The sequence below is a fragment of the Uranotaenia lowii genome, chromosome 2 (genome assembly GCF_029784155.1).
Source record: "Uranotaenia lowii strain MFRU-FL chromosome 2, ASM2978415v1, whole genome shotgun sequence".
Classification (NCBI taxonomy): Eukaryota; Metazoa; Arthropoda; class Insecta; order Diptera; family Culicidae; genus Uranotaenia; species Uranotaenia lowii.
In genome coordinates, this window is record NC_073692.1 from 50,755,816 (window position 1) to 50,779,027 (window position 23,212).

Genomic DNA, 23,212 nt, shown 5'->3' on the forward strand with positions numbered 1-23,212 from the left:
ATAGAGAACCAAAAAAAATCTTATCCTAAAGTCGCCAAAGATGCGAAACAAAGATTTTCAATTACCCTTGAAAGGTTTAGAAAACTGGGCCATGAGCCATGATCCATCGGAACGGAACCGGCATTTGGATCGGAAATCGGAAATCGGAACTCGTGCCGACATCACTCATTTAAATACGGATGCTGCAAGGCGCGCTGGGACTCGCTGTACTTGAAGTGATTTATTATAAGTACACCTTTAAGTGCCGCCTAATTCACATAATAATTCAAACTACAATATAATGAGGTGTTTAGAACATGTAATTTTCGAAACTGGAACATTTTAATACGAATGGGGCATTCTGTAGCGACAAACACGTTAGTGTATATGTACCTAATAGTAGTTGGTACCAATCTATGTTTAGTTTATGGAAGAGAGAAGTTGAGAAGCGAAAAAAAAAGTAAACAAAAGCACTGATAGAACGTGCCAATGCGATGGTTCTAAAACTGAGCTGATACAGCAGAAGTTGGGGCCCGGAGGCGAATCGCGAGAACGAACGAATGAACGACCAAACGGAAAGAATCCGCGCGCGACTGTTCTAGCTTAGTCGATGGCGGGAGAGTAGTAGTAGGAGTAGGAGGAGGTTTATTTTTTTTCCGCTGCAGCAGAGCGACTCGGGCGCGCGATGTGTTGTTCTGTTCTGAATTGTGACGCCTCGCTAGAACTGCTCGAGACTTGTATCAGCCCCAGCAGGAGAAGAGTACCTTCATACTTACTTGTTGATACTTACTTACTTCAGTCCGCCGGGTGGGCAGCCAATTCCAGACGCCAGGCCACTGCCAGTTATGTTTCGAACGCCGATACGTCTATACGCGTGTCCATAATAGCGACAAGCCTTCGCGAGTGGATCGGAAACTTCCTTATCGCTCGATGTAAAAAGTGTAACGGTTGTCCTCTATTGATGGTCGTGTGAGTTTAATTGGAAGGTTTATTTGTTTTTTCGCTCGCGTTCTAGCTGATAGCGAAGAGTGAAGGAATCTCGAAAAGATTAGTGCTTAACGGTTTAAAAAAAGCGCTGCAAAACAAATCGAACCATCGATCAGAGTGTTCCATCCGGGAGGGCACGATCGATTTGCTAAAACTGGAATTCTCTGGAAGAGCGGCGAAGAAGAACCCTTAAGTCGGAGCTGAAGCGGGATTGCTGACCTTCGAACAAAGAAATTTGTAGCGCTATCGTGGGAGTTTGCGTGTAAGGATTCTCGCTCAAGTACAAAGAATTTTATATGGATTCATGTCCCTCAAGAAAAAAAATACAAAGAGCGGTATCGTAGATTTGCTGACTATTGGCGACATACCTTTTAAAAAATTGACTTGATTATTGCTGAATTTTGAATATGAATTCATATTCTGAATCAAAAACTGAAATGAAATTCATGACATGAAATCTGTGCCCTGAATATTAGTTCTGAGTTCTGAATCTGAATACCGTATCTTAATTCAGAATCTTTTAAAAAAAATTTAATCTGAATATAAGTTCTGAATCTGAAATCAAATTAAAAATCATTATTGGAATTCCGAATCTGTTTGCTGCACCTGGATTTTGAATTTTCATAGAAATTCTCATTGTTTAAATCCTGAATCCTGTATCTGACAATTCTCAATTATTATTCTGAATTAGTATTTCCGAATTAGAACTAAGATTAAAGATTCATAATAATCATAACCGTCTGTCAGTTCTTTAATTTAAATACTCATTCAATTCGTTAAAAAAACAATAAACGTCATTCGGCAACACAGAAGAATGTGGAATCAATAACGGTAGCCTTCTTGTTGAGGCCAAATTTTATCCTTATATTTGAATCCTTAAATTCATTAAAGAATCGAAGATGTCGGACGAGACTTAAGCTTGAGCTTGAGCTTGAGTTTGTTATCAACAACGGTCCACCTACGGCCCCTACCGGTCAATGGCATAATGGTTGCACTCCGTGATTGATTCGAGATAATCAACATTGCACCATGAACCAAATGAAAGTTTGCTGGGAACAAGCAACACAATCTCACTGTGCAGTTTAGAGAATCTCCTACTTTCAAATGAACCAATAACGACGCCGGCGAAGTCCTCGTAGTCGATAAGAGAAAAGGAAGAGCAGCCCATGTTATGATTTGATTTGCGTTGGCCGGCTGTAAGCCATCACTCCACAAATCTCACGCTGAATGTTTGGGGGTAAGGTATATAAGGTGGCATCGATATGTCATTGTTAAGTAATAGTTTCCTAATCTTCTAAAATGCCTTACATCCCTGTTGTAGCCTCTGCTAAGTTCTAAATAGGCCTTAGTTTTTAGCCTCGGTCGAAAATATGATCACGGGCTTTACTAGACTGCATTAATAAATCATTGAATTGTTATTGAATTTCTTCGGCCTAACAGAATTTCTATTTCCTCAAGTGTTTTAAAAAACATTAATTTAAATAAAACATAATCTTTAAATTCTCAAATTCCTAAAAAAATTATTTTTGATTCATCCTACAAGACCAAATTTTAGTTCTATGACAGTTCTGAAGAGCCTCATAAAACAACTGGTGTTACTTAAGCTTGGCCTTATTCGATAGAATTTTAAAAAATCAGAAGTATTAATAACATTGATTGTAAAATTTTTTTTACTACCTTTTTGTTGCTTTTACTTGAATAATAATTTTAATTATTAAAAATCTTAAATGATTTCGTTCCCTCACTTAAGGAATTATGTTATAATAAATGTGTTTGTGTTTGGTTTATTATAGGTTTTGTGCAACAAAATAGTATGCAATTTTGTTACATATAAGCTTCCGTGCAATTTATTCCAATTTATTTGTTTTTCGCACTTTTTTTATTGACCACCCCCTCGCGATATTCCAACTCCGAGTGACAAAAGAAGGATGATTTGAAATTTGTTCCGACCTAAATAAAAAACTAAAAAATCAAAGATATCGGACGAGACTCTCGCAGTCAAAAGTTTGTGAAAAGTGTGAAAAAATATATTTACCGAGGTTAGTCAAAAATTGCTGACAAAAGTTTCACGATAGCCAGCCAAATTAAGAGTAGAAAATCTGATAAGGATCCAAATAGGGGGAACAGTTAGGAATCATATTGGTACTCAATATTGGATTTAAATGTCTCCACCCTCCAGGCCAACGAGGAAAAACACATCGAAAGATGGAATCGAAAATGAACCGATCTAGTCGATTTTCCAGACTGAAGAAGTTTAAAGGATCGATCTTACAAGGATTGTTCCAAGTTCGACCAATCCTAGTTCAGAAAGCTCTTATAAAAAAAACGTCTTTAACACTAAACGTACCGGAGGCGGTCAAATGACGGTTTTTGAACTTTAAACGATGATTACGCCTTATACAATTGTTTTTTCGCAAATTTAACGACAGGACTATTTTTGTTTTTTAAATACAAGTATTTTTGCGTTTTTAAATTTTTTTTAAGTGTTACGGTTTTCGAATAACGTATGTGGTATACCTATTCATACCGCGAGCGGTCAAATGACGGCAAACACCGTTTTCGCTAAAACTCCCTTGTTTCTCAACTGATTTCTACCAAATTTAAAGTTTTGAAAAGCTTATAATTCGACTCAAATATGTTTCTCAGACAATTTTCAGCTACAATCAATAACTTTAAAGTTATTTACAGTACAAGAAAAATTTTATGAAAAAACATGCTTCAGGAAAAAGGTTGTAAATCAGTTATTAAGTGCTCGAAAAAAATTTCACTTAGTGCCTGAGAAAGCTGAAGTTAGAAGCTATATGTTGCATATATGGAAAATTTTTTTGAAAATTTTCTAAGATCATGGCCACAAAAAATGTAAAAAAGTTGTGTAAAACCCGTACTTTTCAATCAATCAACCGCCAAAGCTGTTCCTGTTACAGTAGAAAATTTTGAAAAAGTGAATTGAAAAGTAGACGTAATTTGTCACATTTTGGCATCTTTAGATTTTTAAAATACTAAATACATAATTTTTGACGGCTTTTCAAAGGTAGTTGTTTTGCGAACTTTTTATGAATCTGGATTTTCTGAGACAATCCCTACACCCAAATTCAGCTTTGCACTGGATTTTGAGTACGTTAACGTATATTTTAGGCAAAAAAATTATATGCAACAGAAAGAAAATTTCATACCGGTTCTAGTGACGTAACTATATTGGCGGTGCGATGCTTGACAATAATATAATAAATATATTTCTGAAAGTAAAACCAGAAAATTTGAGCGAATGCTCGTTTGTTTTTTCGTTTCCTTTCACCCGTCTTCGTGTGCAAAATAGCTTTGAGATATTACCACCCACTGCGCCCGTCTGCCAAGCAAGAATTTGTGCCGACTTCTCAAAATTCAGAAACTAGTTCACTGTTTTATTTATCATATTTTTGCCAAGCATTGTATCGCCAATGCAGTTACACCACTAGAACCGGTATGAAATAAGCTTTCTTTTGCATATAGTTTTAGTGCCTAAACCTTACGTTAACGTACTCAAAATCCAGTGCAAAGCTGAGCTTAGGTGTAGGAATTGTCTTAGAAAATCCAGATTCATAAAAAGTTCGCAAAACAACTACCTTTGAAAAGCCGTCAAAAATTATGTATTTAGTATTTTAAAAATCTAAAGATGCCAAAATGTGACAAATTACGTCTACTTTTCAATTCACTTTTTCAAAATTTTCTACTGTAACAGGAACAGCTTTGGCGGTTGATTGATTGAAAAGTACGGGTTTTACACAACTTTTTTACATTTTTTGTGGCCATGATCTTAGAAAATTTTCAAAAAAATTTTCCATATATGCAACATATAGCTTCTAACTTCAGCTTTCTCAGGCACTAAGTGAAATTTTTTTCGAGCACTTAATAACTGATTTACAACCTTTTTCCTGAAGCATGTTTTTTCATAAAATTTTTCTTGTACTGTAAATAACTTTAAAGTTATTGATTGTAGCTGAAAATTGTCTGAGAAACATATTTGAGTCGAGTTATAAGCTGTTTGTGTTTGCCGTCATTTGACCGCTCGCGGTATGAATAGGTATATACAAAGTGTCGGTATGTTTAGTGTTAAAGACACTCGTTAGCTCGTTGGCTGATCATATCATCATCTGTCGAAAAATTGACAGCTGTATTACCGAACAATCGGTATTTTTGAACCGAAATGCCTGTATATATTACCACTGATAAGCTGATGAACTCTGGGCTCCCTTTTCATCAACCATCATTTCAATAGTTAGTGATTATACCGTTGATAGTGATGGCGCTAGTAGAATAGGAAATGCTCACACAGGAGCATATGGTTCGGGAATGATGAGCTAGATGTCGCCCAAAATTTCTGGGCGATAAAATATTCTTTCGTTTGCTTAGGGAATTACATCAGTTTATCAGTGATATTACCTTAAGGCCTGCAGTGTCTTACCGACAAGCTATAAAAGCTCTGTGATATAGACCTGTAATATTTTCCTAAATTCCTGAAATTCTTACCGAAATACCTGTGTATATTACCAAAACACTGTGATTTTTTTTACCGAAAAGCTATAAAAATTTAGTAATATTTATCGAACAACTGGGAGATTTCAATAAAATACCTATAAAATACAAATTACCGGTTAGTTTTACTGAAAAATTTGAAAAAAAAATCATTCGAATTTTCTGAATATTTGATGATTTTTATCACTGGTTTTAATCGAAATACCGGTATTTTTTAACAAAATATCGGTAGTTCTCGTCAAAATATATGCAGTTCCCAGCGCAAATGAAACCGCATCCGAGGTCGTTAATAATGTTAATGCGAATTGTAATTCCTTCAAAATAAGTAAACGATCGTTAAAATGGATACTTAAAGTCGGTATAAATCGGAAAAGATAAAAAGTCCGCCATGTTTGCAAATGTGTTTTCACGCGCCGGCTTTAAGTGAGAAAACAACCGTTTTGTTCTCTCTGCGAGTAGCAGTGCAACCAGATTAAGTACTCAAAAGCAGATGGTTCATTTGAAAGAATTGTCCAATGAGAGAAGCAGCGAATGTTGTCGCTTGCAACGGTTTGCATAAATTAAGAGCAAAATTTGCGCTCTCTCGCTTTTTTTTAGGATGTACAAATAAGGTGTTGAATATCGTCCAATTTGTATAGTTCTTATCGCTCTAGACAGAAGTTGAAAATATGTATGTGTATTGCCTCCTCTTTGGTAGGTAAATGCTATTTTTAAGCGTTTTATACGATTATTCTACAATGTATATGGAACGTATAACAAAGTTGTTGAGAAATATACTTTCAAAAATGTTTCCTGGTTTATTACCGAAATGCCGGTAATTTAAACCGAAAATGGCAAAATTTTCTAGAACTTTTACCGAAAATCGTAAATTGTTCGGTAAATTCAGCTTATAATGCACAGCGTATTACGTGAGATGAATCGAGGCTCTAGATTCGATTCATCTTGCGTAATACGCTGTACATCATAAGCTGCCAAGCAATCATGAAATCGTATCAGAAACGATAGCTAAAGTCGTTTTCAATGGTGTGATGAATCGCTATTCCAACTGCAAAGCAAAAAAATCGTATAAAAGTCGTCTGAAATCAGTTTGAATCGGAATTGAAAGAAAGTCCGCCATGTTTAAAAAATTGAAATGATTTTGCTCGCGAGCGGATTTCAAGTGAGAAAATCACCGTCATGTTCTCTCTACAACCAGCTGTGTAACCAGATGGCTAAAAATCAGACGGGAATTGAGTATTATTGACCACTGAGAGGATTGGAAAACATTGTCTCTGGCAACGATTAAAAGGCTTTTTATTAGAGCAAAATTTTGCGCTCTCTTGTATTCTTCCGGTAGGTACGAATAAGGTGTTGTATAATGCCCAATTGGTGTAGTTCTCGTCGCTTTTGAATGAAATGAAATTTATGTATGTATATTGCCTAAACTTTGGTAGATAAATGCTGTTTTTTCAATTTCATACGATCGTTCTATAGTGTATATGGAACGTATATCAAAACAGCATAAAATATAGCTACAAAAATGTTTGCTGGGTGGAATTACCGAACGTTTTACAATTTTCGGTAAAAACCCTAGAAAGCTTTGCCATTTTTGGTAAATATTACCGGCACGTTTTTTTGGTTTCGGTAAAAATTACTGAACATTTCACAGTTTTCGGTAAATACTAACAGCATTTCCAGAAGACGCTTTCGCTTCGATTATATTATTTTTTCCTTTTTATTTAAATTAAAATTAGCATATTCGCACCCGAAGGATGAACTTTAATTTTGCTTTCGCGAGTCGGGAAATCTTATTCACCGTTTGGAATTTTATATAATTTTTAGATTTTTTACGCAAAATTGAAAACTGTATTTGAAAGTCATTATTTTCTATATTTAAACATCCATTGTAAAACCATAAATAATGCCTTGATTAAAACTGCAAGCAAAATTGATAACGTCAATGCCAATAAGTACATACCTATAGCTAAACTGCCTCCTTCTTTATGAAATATACATCAAACATTCAACACAACACCAATCATCACAAATCCGCTTCGCTGGCAATGAAATCTTATCACCGCAGTGTTGGCTGGCACACAGTCCATTTTCAGCCCGTTTTATTGTGTCAATAGTGTAACGGAAATACTGTGCCTTTAAAGTAATCGAGGAGAACACACCCATTGAGTAAGTTATTTTTTCTGAAGAACTTTCTGACTTTCATTCGTGTTCAGAATTTTTACTTTCACAAATCTAATGGATTTCATCATATTATTTCATGACGGTATGAATTTCAAAATTAAAAATAATTTTTTAAATATATCAATTTCCTATCGACTTGTCCAGCTATGTTTTTAACAAGTTTTTTTCGGCAATTTCAGTCCCAAAATATTAAAAAAAATTATGATATTTTGGGACTGAAATCGTCAAAAAACTTATTCAATTTTATATTTAAATTTCAACTCTGCTAGGCGTCAATCCCTCTGTTTTCGGGCGACAGGTTCATAACAGGTTAACAACAGTCAGAACACGGCTTCTTTCTTCGCGACTAATTCGCGTCGTCGTCGTCGCAGCTGCTATGATACAGGAAATATTGTAGACCTGCATCAGGTTAATTTCTTATAAGATACTGACGGACGTATGAACATACATCCTACACAGGCGGGCGTTCACATGGCCGTAGCCAGCTTGGCGACGAACCAGTGAGGTTGACCCATTTCGAGGGTAGACCACTTTGTTACGATATCTAAGGGGCAACGATACCGAAATGTATAATTAAATTTACATCGAATTGAAGTGTATGTAGGGCTTTTTACGCCCTCAAATCATACAGCGGTAAGTAGACTAAAGTCACGTCACAATTGAACTTCGATCCAGATCACCCTTTGATCTGTTTTAACCTTAATCAGCACTATGGTTTAAGATGCCGATCAGAAACCTGTTTTGATGTAGGGCGCGCTCCAATAACAGGAAAATCGATACATTTATTGATACTCATGTATTTTTTTCTTTTCAACTCTGTTAGTTGATTATAAAATAATATAAAACATAGTTTCCTTTTTAGAGTAAGGGGTTCATATGACTCAACATTTATCTTTTCTAAGTGATATCTTGGGGATGGTCAAAAGCTTTGCCCAAAATTAGAATTTTTATAATTTTTCAGGATTTCAGCATCACCGATGCAGCTTAGCAGAAAATAGAGCAATTAGCCCATTAGGATAAAATCGACCCGTATTGCAATTTTGGTTAAAAAAAATAAGCAAAATTACTAAACCGATTTTCCTGAATGTTAGGGGAGAGTGATGTATTTTGTGCCACCTGTTTTTTGCTTTTCGACTTCTATGACACAAAAAATGGACATACCATATTATGGTATTCAACATTTCTAACGTATCTTTTTAAAAATTAAGTTGGCTTATTTCGAGAAAACATGCTTTCAACATATTTTTAGAAAATATGTGTTTTTCATTCGAACGTGAAAGTATGTAACTAAAATCTAAAAAATCACCAGATATAGTTTGAAATATGAAATATCATTTGGCATTATTAACTCTGACTGAGGGGCTGCAACCTTAGTAGTTGTGTAATACAAATAATTTTTTAATTCTTTATTTACATTTCTTAAAACCATTGTTTTCAATCCGAAATTGTATGTAGATGATCATTTAGAATTTTGGCAGTTACAAACGTGTGTATTTTAAAAACTATTAATTTGATCGAAAAACTTTCAATGAAGGAAATAGAGGTACTAATACGATATTTAAAAAACAAGATAAAAAAATTAATTTATCGTTGGTTACAAAAAAATACTTTTGTTTTATCACAAAATCTCTTTTTTTATCTTTGCACACTTTTTTAAGTCATTTATTGATATATTATTTTAACCACAGAAACAGAACCTTTGTAAAATCATGATATTTTACACAAATTTACCTTCGGAATATGGTTGGAACCTTTTCATTAGCAGGCATCTCGAAGAATATGAACTCTTAAATTCGATTTAAACGTAAATTTCTTTGTCCATCAGAACACACCGGTCACATTGCGTAAAAATCGGTTTCATTTTTAGTTATTTGCTGGGTGTCTACTGGAATGGCAACACTTTTCGCCAGCCGGAGACGGATTTACTACATAGTTTAGGGGTCACATTCAATTACCTATTCGCAATAACCATAGTCTTTTACCCATATTTAAGATCAAGAGTCCCACTCTGATGCTTGGTTTGAGCTTCGTGAGCAAGTGAGCATCCAAGAGTGGCTCCTTATACTTCTTAACCATTTGGGCCAAAAACAAGTCAGAAAAAATTAACAAATCATGAGTTTTCAAGCCGACAATGAAGAATGATAGGGTGATAGTGCAAAACTATTTTTACCATGTCTTTTTGCACCGTAAACACACGTTAACTTAAAAATTTGAATAAAATAGGCAAGATAGTCCTTTTTACAACCAACCCAAATTGAACATTTTGAAAATTTTACCATGCAAAAATGTTATCAAGATCTTGGGGCGTTGTATTTTTTACAACACTGTTTCAGCCGTATGTGATAGAAATATTGCTATTTTTGCATCACAGCATGCGAAAATACAACACGTGTTGTAAAAAAACTAGAAGGCCACAGATCTTGAAAATATTTTTGCATGGCAAAATTTTCAAAATGTGCCGTAAGTGTCAAAATTTTTACCACTTTTTCTCAACACCAGTGAACTTGCTCTAATTGACAATAATTTTTTAAGTAATGGATTATCTACCCTTTTTGTTTGTTGAATAAAGGTGGAGAAGTTGGCCATGAATTTCGGACATCGGACGCAATTTTTTCGTGCTCCGTGAAAATTTACCAAAATAGTTTAAATAGCTAAAAATTCGTGAAATTGTGCATAGGACAATCCGAAAACTGATATACAATGGATTATGGGTTCAAGCCAACCGGAGTATCTCGGCAAATTTGAAATCATGAGTAGGTTACTTGGGTAACTTTTCAGGATTCTTTGTTTGTTTCGAACAGTTGGAAGAGAGTAAGATGAGTCAAAGCTGTCCCAAGCCAGTGGTAACGGATCCCTTGGTTGTGCTACAATTATTGTTGATGAGTTAAGCATGAACAGTATTTGAATGTGCGATCGAGACTTCCCGCCTCGGGTCGAAAGACCGAAATAGCAGCCACTGGTGGGGTAAACTACATACATTTTTGGTTTGTTGAAAAAAGGCCGAACACGAGATTATTGCGACACCGAAAATGTCATGCCAATTTTCTTATAACCTAAATTTTAGGGTAGTTTTATACATATATTTACTTCAAAAATCAAAAGAAAAGTTAATCGATGGAGGCCTCCATCAAAGTCTTTACAGTGTCATCCGATACCAGTTTCTCAGTTTTTTTATTCCATTTTATTAACATGCTCTTCTCGTCTTTGACTATTTTCTTGCTCTTCCGAAGTTCCCGCTTCATTATTGCCCAATTCTGCTCTACCGGGCGCTGCTCCAGAAAGTTTGGCGAGTTTATGTTCATTGGAACAAAATGGACAGAGTTGGCCTCATACCACTCCAGGAAACTTTTAGAATAGCGGCATGATGTCAAATGTGGCCAAAATAGCGGAGCTCCGTCGTGCTGCTCCAAGAACGGCAAAAGGCCCTTTCCGAGGCACTCAGATTTGTAGATCTCGCCATTTACTGTGCCCTTCGTCACGAAAGGCTCACTCCTCAGTCCGCAAGAGCAGATGGCCAGTCAAACGAGATATTTTGAGGCGAACTTCGACAATTTCTTCTTCTTAAATTTGTCGTCCACATCGAACTTGCTCTTGCCGGTGAAAAACTCCAAACCCGGAAGTTGCTTAAAATCAGCTTTTATATACATTTCGTCGTCCATCACACAGCAGCCATATTTTGTCAGCATCTTCTCGTAGAGCTTCCATGCCCGAGTTTTAGCCGTCGATTGTTGTCGCTCATCTCTGTTCGGGAAGTTCTGTACCTTGTATGTATGTAGTCCAGCTCTCTTCTTTGTATTCCGGGCTCTGCGACATGCCGATCTTTATAGCCAAATTACGACTTGAGACGTTGGGATTTGCTTTAATCATCCGTTTTAACTTTTCCTCCGTCTTTTTGTTCTCCGGTCCCGGTTTTCTTCCAGCTGCTTTGCCGTGGTCCAACGTCAACCGCTCCTGGAACCGCTTCAACACTCTGAAGACGGTTGAATGGTGAATGTTAAACATTTTTTCCAACTGCCGGTGCAACAGGTCAGCAAATTCCAGGTGTTTGGAAAGAATTTGTTCTCTCGACTTCACCTCCATTTTCGTTGAATCGAAAAACACGACTTCGAGTTTGACAGCATGTAAACAATATACATCAATGAGAAAGTGTGCAAAATTTGGTTGATTTTTAACCAATGGTAAAAAAGTTATGCCCTGTTGAATGCGTCGCAATAATTTCGTGTTCGCCCTTTATATCTGTGCTTATAAATTTAATGCTATTTTTTTAAAATAACAGCTTTTCGGTACTCATGATCTTCAAAAATGCTATCTGAAACTCTCAATCTGTAGTCTATCTTGGACCTGAAACAGGCAATGCAACTATTGGGTGTTGAATGAACCCCAAAAGCAATCCAGATCTTAAATTCCCCAAATTGGTCTAGTCCAGCGGTCGGCAACCTTTTGAAACAAAAGAGTCAAATTATGCAAATTAAGGTGATTTCCAAGTTTGAAAGAGCCGCACTTCGTTTTATTCTTACCATAAATAATGGTGATCGCTTAGATACATTGCACCATGATGTGAACTCAGTTTTTTTATCCTTTTTCACATCTTCACAGATTTTCGTTGTTTTATTGGCAAACGGAAGCGATGTTATTTCTTGTAAATAAATACTGTTTCAAAATGAATACAGCTTAGTAACGTTGAAATTTCGGCGATTTGCCATTGTGACCTGATAAAATTTATCAATTTACACTTTAGTGCAATTCTTTACTTACATCTATACCCAAATAAAAAATAGACCTTTGATGGGTTCTGTTGAAATGTTATATGTTCAATTATGAAAAAGCATACTAAAATAGGTACATTAATATAAAAAAAAAGGAGGGTTTGTCAATATTATGTTTTTTTTTAAATTCTTCAAATAATCCTTAAATATTATTAGTTATGAACATCCGTTGAAAGCCATTGAGGTTCATTTGTTTGTTTTGCGCATAAAGGTATCATTATAAATAGATAAATATTTTCCGGTCCATTGAATAAGTAAACCAACAAATTTTAATTCATAAATGCTTTTACGGATTGAAAAAAAAAATAGTCAAAATTTGACAAAATTAAACGACTGGTCTCGAGATGTGGTCTGATAATACGGAATTTCTTTTTTCCAAAAATCAACCAACAATTAAAATCTAACATAGTTATAAAATTTCTTTTAAATTTTTTTATTACAAGCATTTTGATATTTTTCGATAGTAAAAATTTGAGTTCAAATTCTGTTCAAGCTCGCAAGTCTTTCAAGTTCTTCCCCATACTCATTAAATCATAAAAATAATGTCTAAACCACAGCGTCTCAAATATACCATGGATTCAGATTGATCCTTCTATCAAAGTTTCTATGAATTCTATTCACAAATTTACATTTTGAATTTTTATACAATTGGTAATTTGGAATTGAATCTCTTTGAATTTTTGAAACAAATATTTTAATATGTTGAATGAATTCTCAGTTTTCGCATGCGAATTTGTAATGTTAATCATTATTGTAGTTTGTTGGCGAAAATGTTAACCGATTTTAATGATAGAAGATTTGTTCGATCAGCTTTAAAAGGTTAAGATTCTTATTTGTTGTAGATATTCAGTTTTTACTTTTGAGTTTAAAAACAAACCAAAACTAAAATTCTGATAAAGACTCAGAAATCGAAATCAGCCTTTAAAACAGCCATGAAATTTTAAAAATAATTGCAAAAATTAAGAATAAAGTTAAGAATAAAAAAAAGGATATAAAAGTTGTAAGTAGATATATAAAAGTTTATGGAAGAAAGTGCTTCTTTACCGAATAAAGTTGCTCTTTCTAATAAATACCTCGAAATATTCATGTTATATATGAAATTCCAAAACTAGATTCAGCACTCAGCTCCCCGTTAACAAAAATATGTTTTAACAAACTTTGTTCACTTGAACTCATGTTCAAAATAAGAATGAAGAACTTGAATTTTTGGAAATTTGTGAAATGCTTTCATGAATTTGAAAAGAAACATTGAGAGGTGGAATTCAATATTTGAAAAATTTAAAAACACAACGTTTTAAGAAAGAAATTTTCATGCACATAACAATTATTGTCAGTATTCAAAGCATTATAAAAATCTGATGTTCATATTTTATCAGAACGGTGGTAAAGCAAATTTATTTTTAAAATTTAATTTGATAACTTCAACAGTGAGGACTTCTTTTGACGATTAAAGAATGCTCAATTTTTATCCGATGAAATCAGAACAACAAAGGAATTAAAGTCGACGGAATCCCGTACCGCGGAAGAAAAATTTCCCCAGGCTTCCAAATGCTATATCTGACTTTTAATGAAGAACGTTAACTAATTTCTAAATCTTAACCTTGTTCCAAGCTGGCAAGATGCTGTTAATTTGTTCTATTATGTTTTTTGAAATATCATCTGAACTGAAGGAAAATTTATGCTGCGCCCGTTTACTGAAGAAAATTTTGAGGATTTTTAAAATTTTCACACATTAAGCTGAAGAGCTGCATTTGCACATCCAAAGAGCCGCAGGTTGCCGACCTCTGGTCTAGTCGACCATTTTTCAAGTGGTCAGTGAATTAAACGACAGTAAATTTCTTGAAAATTAAACAAGTTGCAATAAACAACAATTTCGTTATGCCAAGTTAAATTTTACATACGCATATATCAAGTTTCATTGAAATTACTTAATATTCTTCGAGCTGAGTCATATGTTATGTTGAATTTGTATAGAAGCCCCCAAACCCTTTCTAGAAGTAATACGAGGAAAACCGTTTGAAACTGTTCTAGTTTTGGCATTTTTCACGTTGATTTTGGTCGGGAGTCGGGAGTCTCCACACGTCATTTGCCGTAATATTAAAATTAATAGTTCAGTGTCCCTTTGTACCGCAATTTTCTTGCCACGAAAGTGACAATAAACACCTTGATGCTAGAACTTTTTTTATCGCACATTCCGATCTGTACACTACAAAGTGCTTCCCGTGAGTTGCGAGAAATTGTTTACTTAGCGCTTATTTACTGAGTGATTGAATGTTATGAGTCATCTTTCTTTTGAAGATTGAGAGTTGTTGATACTTCCGACAATTTGAGTGATAGTGCTAATGGAGTGGAAACCAAAAATAAATAATAGATATTTATAACTTTGAATTCCTTCGTTTTTATATTGTCTAAAATAAGTTTTAGTTTTTTTTTCATAAATCACTCTGAGAATCAATAAATATTGTGCGAGATGATGTTTGATTGAAATTGGTAGATATTTTTTTAACAGTCGATAAGTTTTATGACATTAAATCAGTTTTAAACAGCATAAAATTTGAAAGGATTTAATCAATACAAAATTTGAAAACAATAAATAGAATTTATTAACCATAAGGATCTTTTGCGAACAAAAGTCATTTCCCACCGACATACAACGTTGCTATAAAATAATAAACTGAAATGTTACGGCGTCAACAAAATAGGAGTCAAACTCCGTTTAACTGCACAAAAATAAAATCGAACCGATGAAGGTCTTGATCGAAACCTAAGTTCAGGGTCAGCCCATACGGAGGAGTAACTAATAACGGTTTACTAACTGAGACCACAAACTTCAGTGGAGTAGAGGTATTAACTAAGTGAGTAGTTTAGAACAAATCCAAGCTCAGATCGGTTGCAGAATTATGGCAGCGCAAACAGGTTGACCACCAAAAGACCGCAGGCTAGAGTCAGGGGGATAATTATAATATACCCAACTTAAAACTTGACTGAAGTAATTTGAAACCACTGGACCGCTAATGTTAATTTAGAGGAAAAAACAGTTTCACTCCTGAGAACAATAAACTAATCAGCGCGGTTGGTAATTCCGAAGTAAATATTTTCCAAGTCATTAGTAGGTATCTATTCCATCGGTGGCATTGTGGGAGTGCGTTTAAAGAGGCTGCAAAGAGATCTCGTTAAGAACAATGATTGAGCGAAAGTGACATTGACACGTAATAGGAACGCCGCTGCCGAGGGGCGAGTAATAGGAGGAGGCATTTACTTAGAACACATTCCGAATGTTGTTCCACTGAATTGCACTTCAGCGACAGGCTAATGACAAACAAATTGCACCGACACGCTGCTCATTAGAGCAGGTCTTATCGTAGGAACGATCAGTTTACACAATATTACACTTGTAAATTTGGGTAACTTAGGGAAAAACAATTCCTAATGTGTTTTTTCCCTAATTTTCATCATGATCAAACGCATTGGAATCACTGTTTTAACAAATTCGCGCGATTCGATGGAAAACCTTCAGTTTACGACCTCGATATCTTTATGGTCCATCAAAAGCGATCACTTTTCATGTACCTAATCCTCTTCTATAACGATTTTCGCGTCAATACCCATCAAAGTATCAATCATCTAGGTACTCGAGGAAGTCAATTTTATATTGTTCTAGTGGCATTTAGCCCGGATGCTTAAGTGTAACGCCCGCGCCATCATTACTCCGAGCGGCAAGTATTAATATCAACCTTCTCTCTAGAGACAGCTGCTCATGCTGAAACTGGAACTGTGATCGTTGTTCTTGATTGTCTCATTGCGCTCTTCACCGGTCATTACACTCGCGATTCGCGATCAGGAGCAGCCCCTCTCCAATCCGACTACAACCTGGCTGGCCGGACGAGCCCTCACGTGCTACATAGAACCCTTCTGAAGGTACTGATTCGAAAAATAACAAAGAAAAAGATCATCCGATTATACGGGGCGGGTGCCACTCACTACTACTATTTAGATCCACGATTGTGGAAAAACCTGTAATTTAGCTGGTCTTCATCGCCGCTGCAGTTGTAAATCGAAAGCCGCTCGAAACCAGTATAAGAGACTTGTATCAATGGTCGGCAATCGGGATGCAAAAAGATATTCAAACAGAACATACCGTTGTAGGTGAATGCATTTTTCGTGCGATTTCCTCTTTTTGGACTGTCATCAACCTAGAACAGAGCATGTGATTGAGGTGATTTAGGTATTCTTGAAAAATTGGCCTCACAGGTAGGTTTCAAGCTACTTTGTTTACAAACACAAATGACATAGTTAACAATATGTTACCAAATGGATCATATTACAAAAAAAAAAAATTACCGGTTCATAACAAATATTGAACAACTGCTTTCAGTAAGTTACTACCGACATTTTATTGATTTTTTCCACTCCATTAACACTACCATATAAACTGTCGGACGACTCAAAGCTCATAATCTCAAAAAAAAAAAAAAAATTACACTAAAGCGTTAATAGTTTTGTTAGTAAACAATTTCTTGCAGCTCACGGGAAGCTCTTTTTTTGTCTATCTTGCGGGATTTTTTTTTCTATCGGAACGGGGAACATAATTCTAGCAATAAGCTGTTTTTTTTTTGGCTCTCTTGTCAAGATGATAGTGTGAGAAAAAAGACCCCTATTTAAACTTTATTTTGAATCTGTCGCCAAATGACGCAGGGGTAGGAAGTATTTTCACTTACAAAACTGAAAAAGCGATGTCAAGCTTAAGGGGGGGGGGGGGGGGGGGGGTAGGGTCTAACACTTTCAAAAAATCGATTTTTTTGTTTTTTTATTTTCTTATTGTAAAACATTTCAAGAATGTTGTGTCAAATGTTCAAGTCAATTGAAGCAAAACTGTAGAAGTTATAGGCCTTTATCTCGTCCTATCTAGTACTGCAAGAAAGCAAGAGCAGAAACTTCAAACGCGTTTTTCTCGAAAGCACATTTTTAAAGTCCGTGGACATCGTCATTTGAAAACTACTAATCCGATTCTTTTCAAATTTGGAACATATTTTCTACATATAAAATACCAGACCCCAACGTTTTTCTTTTTTGATTTTTTTTACTTTGGGGAGATTTTAGAGGTGAAAATGGCGGATTTTTAAGTGAAAAATCGTAGTTTTTACTTCAAATAGCCACAAAAATTTTATAAAAATATTTTTAAGTTAAATAAAAACGTTGGGGTCCAGAAAAACATCTATTAAAAATATTTTGCTCTGATTTTTTGACTTCAGAAGATTCTGGCTGAGATACAGTGTCCACCGCAAATCCTGTTTTCTAAAAGGCATCCTCGAAAATGCTCCGTCACCGGCTCATTTTTCAATATTTTTCTACAAAAAAATTACTAAATTTTCTTTTAACAATGCTTTGTATAATGCAAAAAATTTGAATACATTTGTTTGAACGATAGCTCTAGAAAAAAATCGTGAAAATGGTGTTTTTTTTTCCCGTTAGACCCTACCCCCCCTTAAATATCAGTGCAGTGGTTAAGCGTCCGATACTTTAAAAATGAGTTGAATACTGTCTTTTACTCTTCGTGAGGGTCCACCCACGTAGTTCAACGTTTTGATGTTGTTGGAGCTCTGTAGTGTTGAAAATTTTATTGGTTTTGGCATCACTTGGACCTTATTCGCAGCATATCACTCTATGAGTGCTTTTTCGCATTGAATAGTTGCTAAGTTAGACCTCAAAAATAAACAGAACAACTGTGTAAAAAATGACAAAAATGACAAAAATGACAGAAATGACAAAAATGACAAAAATGACAAAAATGACAAAAATGACAAAAATGACAAAAATGACAAAAATGACAAAAATGACAAAAATGACAAAAATGACAAAAATGACAAGAATGACAAAAATGACAAAAATGACAAAAATGACAAAAATGACAAAAATGACAAAAATGACAAAAATGACAAAAATGACAAAAATGACAAAAATGACAAAAATGACAAAAATGACAAAAATGACAAAAATGACAAAAATGACAAAAATGACAAAAATGACAAAAATGACAAAAATGACAAAAATGACAAAAATGACAAAAATGACAAAAATGACAAAAATGACAAAAATGACAAAAATGACAAAAATGACAAAAATGACAAAAATGACAAAAATGACAAAAATGACAAAAATGACAAAAATGACAAAAATGACAAAAATGACAAAAATGACAAAAATGACAAAAATGACAAAAATGACAAAAATGACAAAAATGACAAAAATGACAAAAATGACAAAAATGACAAAAATGACAAAAATGACAAAAATGACAAAAATGACAAAAATGACAAAAATGACAAAAATGACAAAAATGACAAAAATGACAAAAATGACAAAAATGACAAAAATGACAAAAATGACAAAAATGACAAAAATGACAAAAATGACAAAAATGACAAAAATGACAAAAATGACAAAAATGACAAAAATGACAAAAATGACAAAAATGACAAAAATGACAAAAATGACAAAAATGACAAAAATGACAAAAATGACAAAAATGACAAAAATGACAAAAATGACAAAAATGACAAAAATGACAAAAATGACAAAAATGGCAAAAATGACAAAAATGACAAAAATGACAAAAATGAAAAAAATGACAAAAATGACAAAAATGACAAAAATGACAAAAATGACAAAAATGACAAAAATGACAAAAATGACAAAAATGACAAAAATGACAAAAATGACAAAAATGACAAAAATGACAAAAATGACAAAAATGACAAAAATGACAAAAATGACAAAAATGACAAAAATGACAAAAATGACAAAAATGACAAAAATGACAAAAATGACAAAAATGACAAAAATGACAAAAATGACAAAAATGACAAAAATGACAAAAATGACAAAAATGACAAAAATGACAAAAATGACAAAAATGACAAAAATGACAAAAATGACAAAAATGACAAAAATGACAAAAATGACAAAAATGACAAAAATGACAAAAATGACAAAAATGACAAAAATGACAAAAATGACAAAAATGACAAAAATGACAAAAATGACAAAAATGACAAAAATGACAAAAATGACAAAAATTACAAAAATGACAAAAATGTCAAAAATGACAAAAATGACAGAAATGACAGAAATGACAAAAATGACAAAAATGACAAAAATGATAAAAATGATAAAAATGACAAAAATGACAAAAATGACAAAAATGACAAAAATGACAAAAATGACAAAAATGACAAAAATGACAAAAATGACAAAAATGACAAAAATGACAAAAATGACAAAAATGACAAAAATGACAAAAATGACAAAAATGACAAAAATGACAAAAATGACAAAAATGACAAAAATGACAAAAATGACAAAAATGACAAAAATGACAAAAATGACAAAAATGACAAAAATGACAAAAATGACAAAAATGACAAAAATGACAAAAATGACAAAAATGACAAAAATTACAAAAATGACAAAAATGACAAAAATGACAAAAATGACAAAAATGACAAAAATGACAAAAATGACAAAAATGACAAAAATGACAAAAATGACAAAAATGACAAAAATGACAAAAATGACAAAAATGACAAAAATGACAAAAATGACAAAAATGACAAAAATGACAAAAATGACAAAAATGACAAAAATGACAAAAATGACAAAAAATGACAAAAAATGACAAAAAATGACAAAAAATGACAAAAATGACAAAAATGACAAAAATGACAAAAATGACAAAAATGACAAAAATGACAAAAATGACAAAAATGACAAAAATGACAAAAATGACAAAAATGACAAAAATGACAAAAATGACAAAAATGACAAAAATGACAAAAATGACAAAAATGACAAAAATGACAAAAATGACAAAAATGACAAAAATGACAAAAATGACAAAAATGACAAAAATGACAAAAAGGACAAAAATGACAAAAATGACAAAAATGACAAAAATGACAAAAATGACAAAAATGACAAAAATGACAAAAATGACAAAAATGACAAAAATGACAAAAATGACAAAAATGACAAAAATGACAAAAATGACAAAAATGACAAAAATGACAAAAATGACAAAAATGACAAAAATGACAAAAATGACAAAAATGACAAAAATGACAAAAATGACAAAAATGACAAAAATGACAAAAATGACAAAAATGACAAAAATGACAAAAATGACAAAAATGACAAAAATGACAAAAATGACAAAAATGACAAAAATGACAAAAATGACAAAAATGACAAAAATGACAAAAATGACAAAAATGACAAAAATGACAAAAATGACAAAAATGACAAAAATGACAAAAATGACAAAAATGACAAAAATGACAAAAATGACAAAAATGACAAAAATGACAAAAATGACAAAAATGACAAAAATGACAAAAATGACAAAAATGACAAAAATGACAAAAATGACAAAAATGACAAAAATGACAAAAATGACAAAAATGACAAAAATGACAAAAATGACAAAAATGACAAAAATGACAAAAATGACAAAAATGACAAAAATGACAAAAATGACAAAAATGACAAAAATGACAAAAATGACAAAAATGACAAAAATGACAAAAATGACAAAAATGACAAAAATGACAAAAATGACAAAAATGACAAAAATGACAAAAATGACAAAAATGACAAAAATGACAAAAATGACAAAAATGACAAAAATGACAAAAATGACAAAAATGACAAAAATGGCAAAAATGACAAAAATGACAAAAATGACAAAAATGACAAAAATGACAAAAATTACAAAAATGACAAAAATTACAAAAATGACAAAAATTACAAAAATGACAAAAATGACAAAAATGACAAAAATGACAAAAATGACAAAAATGACAAAAATGACAAAAATGACAAAAATGACAAAAATGACAAAAATGACAAAAATGACAAAAATGACAAAAATGACAAAAATGACAAAAATGACAAAAATGACAAAAATGACAAAAATGACAAAAATGACAAAAATGACAAAAATGACAAAAATGACAAAAATGACAAAAATGACAAAAATGACAAAAATGACAAAAATGACAAAAATGACAAAAATGACAAAAATGACAGAAATGACAAAAATGACAAAAATGACAAAAATGACAAAATTGACAAAAATTACAAAAATGACAAAAATGACAAAAATGTCAAAAATGACAAAAATGACAAAAATGACAAAAATGACAAAAATGACAAAAATGACAAAAATGACAAAAATGACAAAAATGACAAAAATGACAAAAATGACAAAAATGACAAAAATGACAAAAATGACAAAAATGACAAAAATGACAAAAATGACAAAAATGACAAAAATGACAAAAATGACAAAAATGACAAAAATGACAAAAATGACAAAAATGACAAAAATGACAAAAATGACAAAAATGACAAAAACGACAAAAATGACAAAAATGACAAAAATGACAAAAATGACAAAAATGACAAAAATGACAAAAATGACAAAAATGACAAAAATGACAAAAATGACAAAAATGACAAAAATGACAAAAATGACAAAAATGACAAAAATGACAAAAATGACAAAAATGACAAAAATGACAAAAATGACAAAAATGACAAAAATGACAAAAATGACAAAAATGACAAAAATGACAAAAATGACAAAAATGACAAAAATGACAAAAATGACAAAAATGACAAAAATGACAAAAATGACAAAAATGACAAAAATGACAAAAATGACAAAAATGACAAAAATGACAAAAATGACAAAAATGACAAAAATGACAAAAATGACAAAAATGACAAAAATGACAAAAATGACAAAAATGACAAAAATGACAAAAATGACAAAAATGACAAAAATGACAAAAATGACAAAAATGACAAAAATGACAAAAATGACAAAAATGACAAAAATGACAAAAATGACAAAAATGACAAAAATGACAAAAATGACAAAAATGACAAAAATGACAAAAATGACAAAAATGACAAAAATGACAGAAATGACAAAAATGACAAAAATGACAAAAATGACAAAAATGACAAAAATGACAAAAATGACAAAAATGACAAAAATGACAAAAATGACAAAAATGACAAAAATGACAAAAATGACAAAAATGACAAAAATGACAAAAATGACATAAATGACAAAAATGACAAAAATGACAAAAATGACAAAAATGACAAAAATGACAAAAATGACAAAAATGACAAAAATGACAAAAATGACAAAAATGACAAAAATGACAAAAATGACAAAAATGATAAAAATGATAAAAATGACAAAAATGACAAAAATGACAAAAATGACAAAAATGACAAAAATGACAAAAATGACAGAAATGACAAAAATGACAAAAATGACAAAAATGAAAAAAATGACAAAAATGACATTTTTGACATTTATGACATTTTTCACATTTTGACATTTTTGTCAATTTTGACATTTTTGACATTTTTGACATTTTAAACATTTTTAACATTTTTGACACTTTTGACATTTTGACATTTTTGACATTTTTGACATTTTTGACATTTTTGACATTTTTGACATTTTTGACATTTTTGACATATTTGACATTTTTGACATTTTTGACATTTTTGACATTTTTGACATTTTTGACATTTTTGACATTTTTGACATTTTTGACATTTTTGACATTTTTGACATTTTTGACATTTTTGACATTTTTGACATTTTTGACATTTTTGACATTTTTGACATTTTTGACATTTTTGACATTTTTGACATTTTTGACATTTTTGACATTTTTGACATTTTTGACATTTTTGACATTTGTGTC

At 32.3% G+C, this 23,212-nt stretch overlaps 1 protein-coding gene across 3 annotated transcripts in view; it reads left to right on the top strand.

Annotated features, from left to right (window-relative positions):
- The first annotated feature begins 703 nt into the window (after window positions 1-703).
- Window positions 704-23,212, top strand: part of LOC129747104 (clavesin-1-like) — a 94,704-nt gene continuing 72,195 nt past the window's right edge. For 2 of the 3 annotated variants that reach the window (XM_055741129.1, XM_055741131.1), the window contains exon 1: window positions 704-1,228. The gene's annotated coding sequence lies outside the window, so the exon portion shown is untranslated. Of the gene's footprint in view, window positions 1,229-2,012; window positions 2,204-23,212 lie in introns of those variants that run through there. The other variant, XM_055741130.1, reaches the window with a different exon arrangement.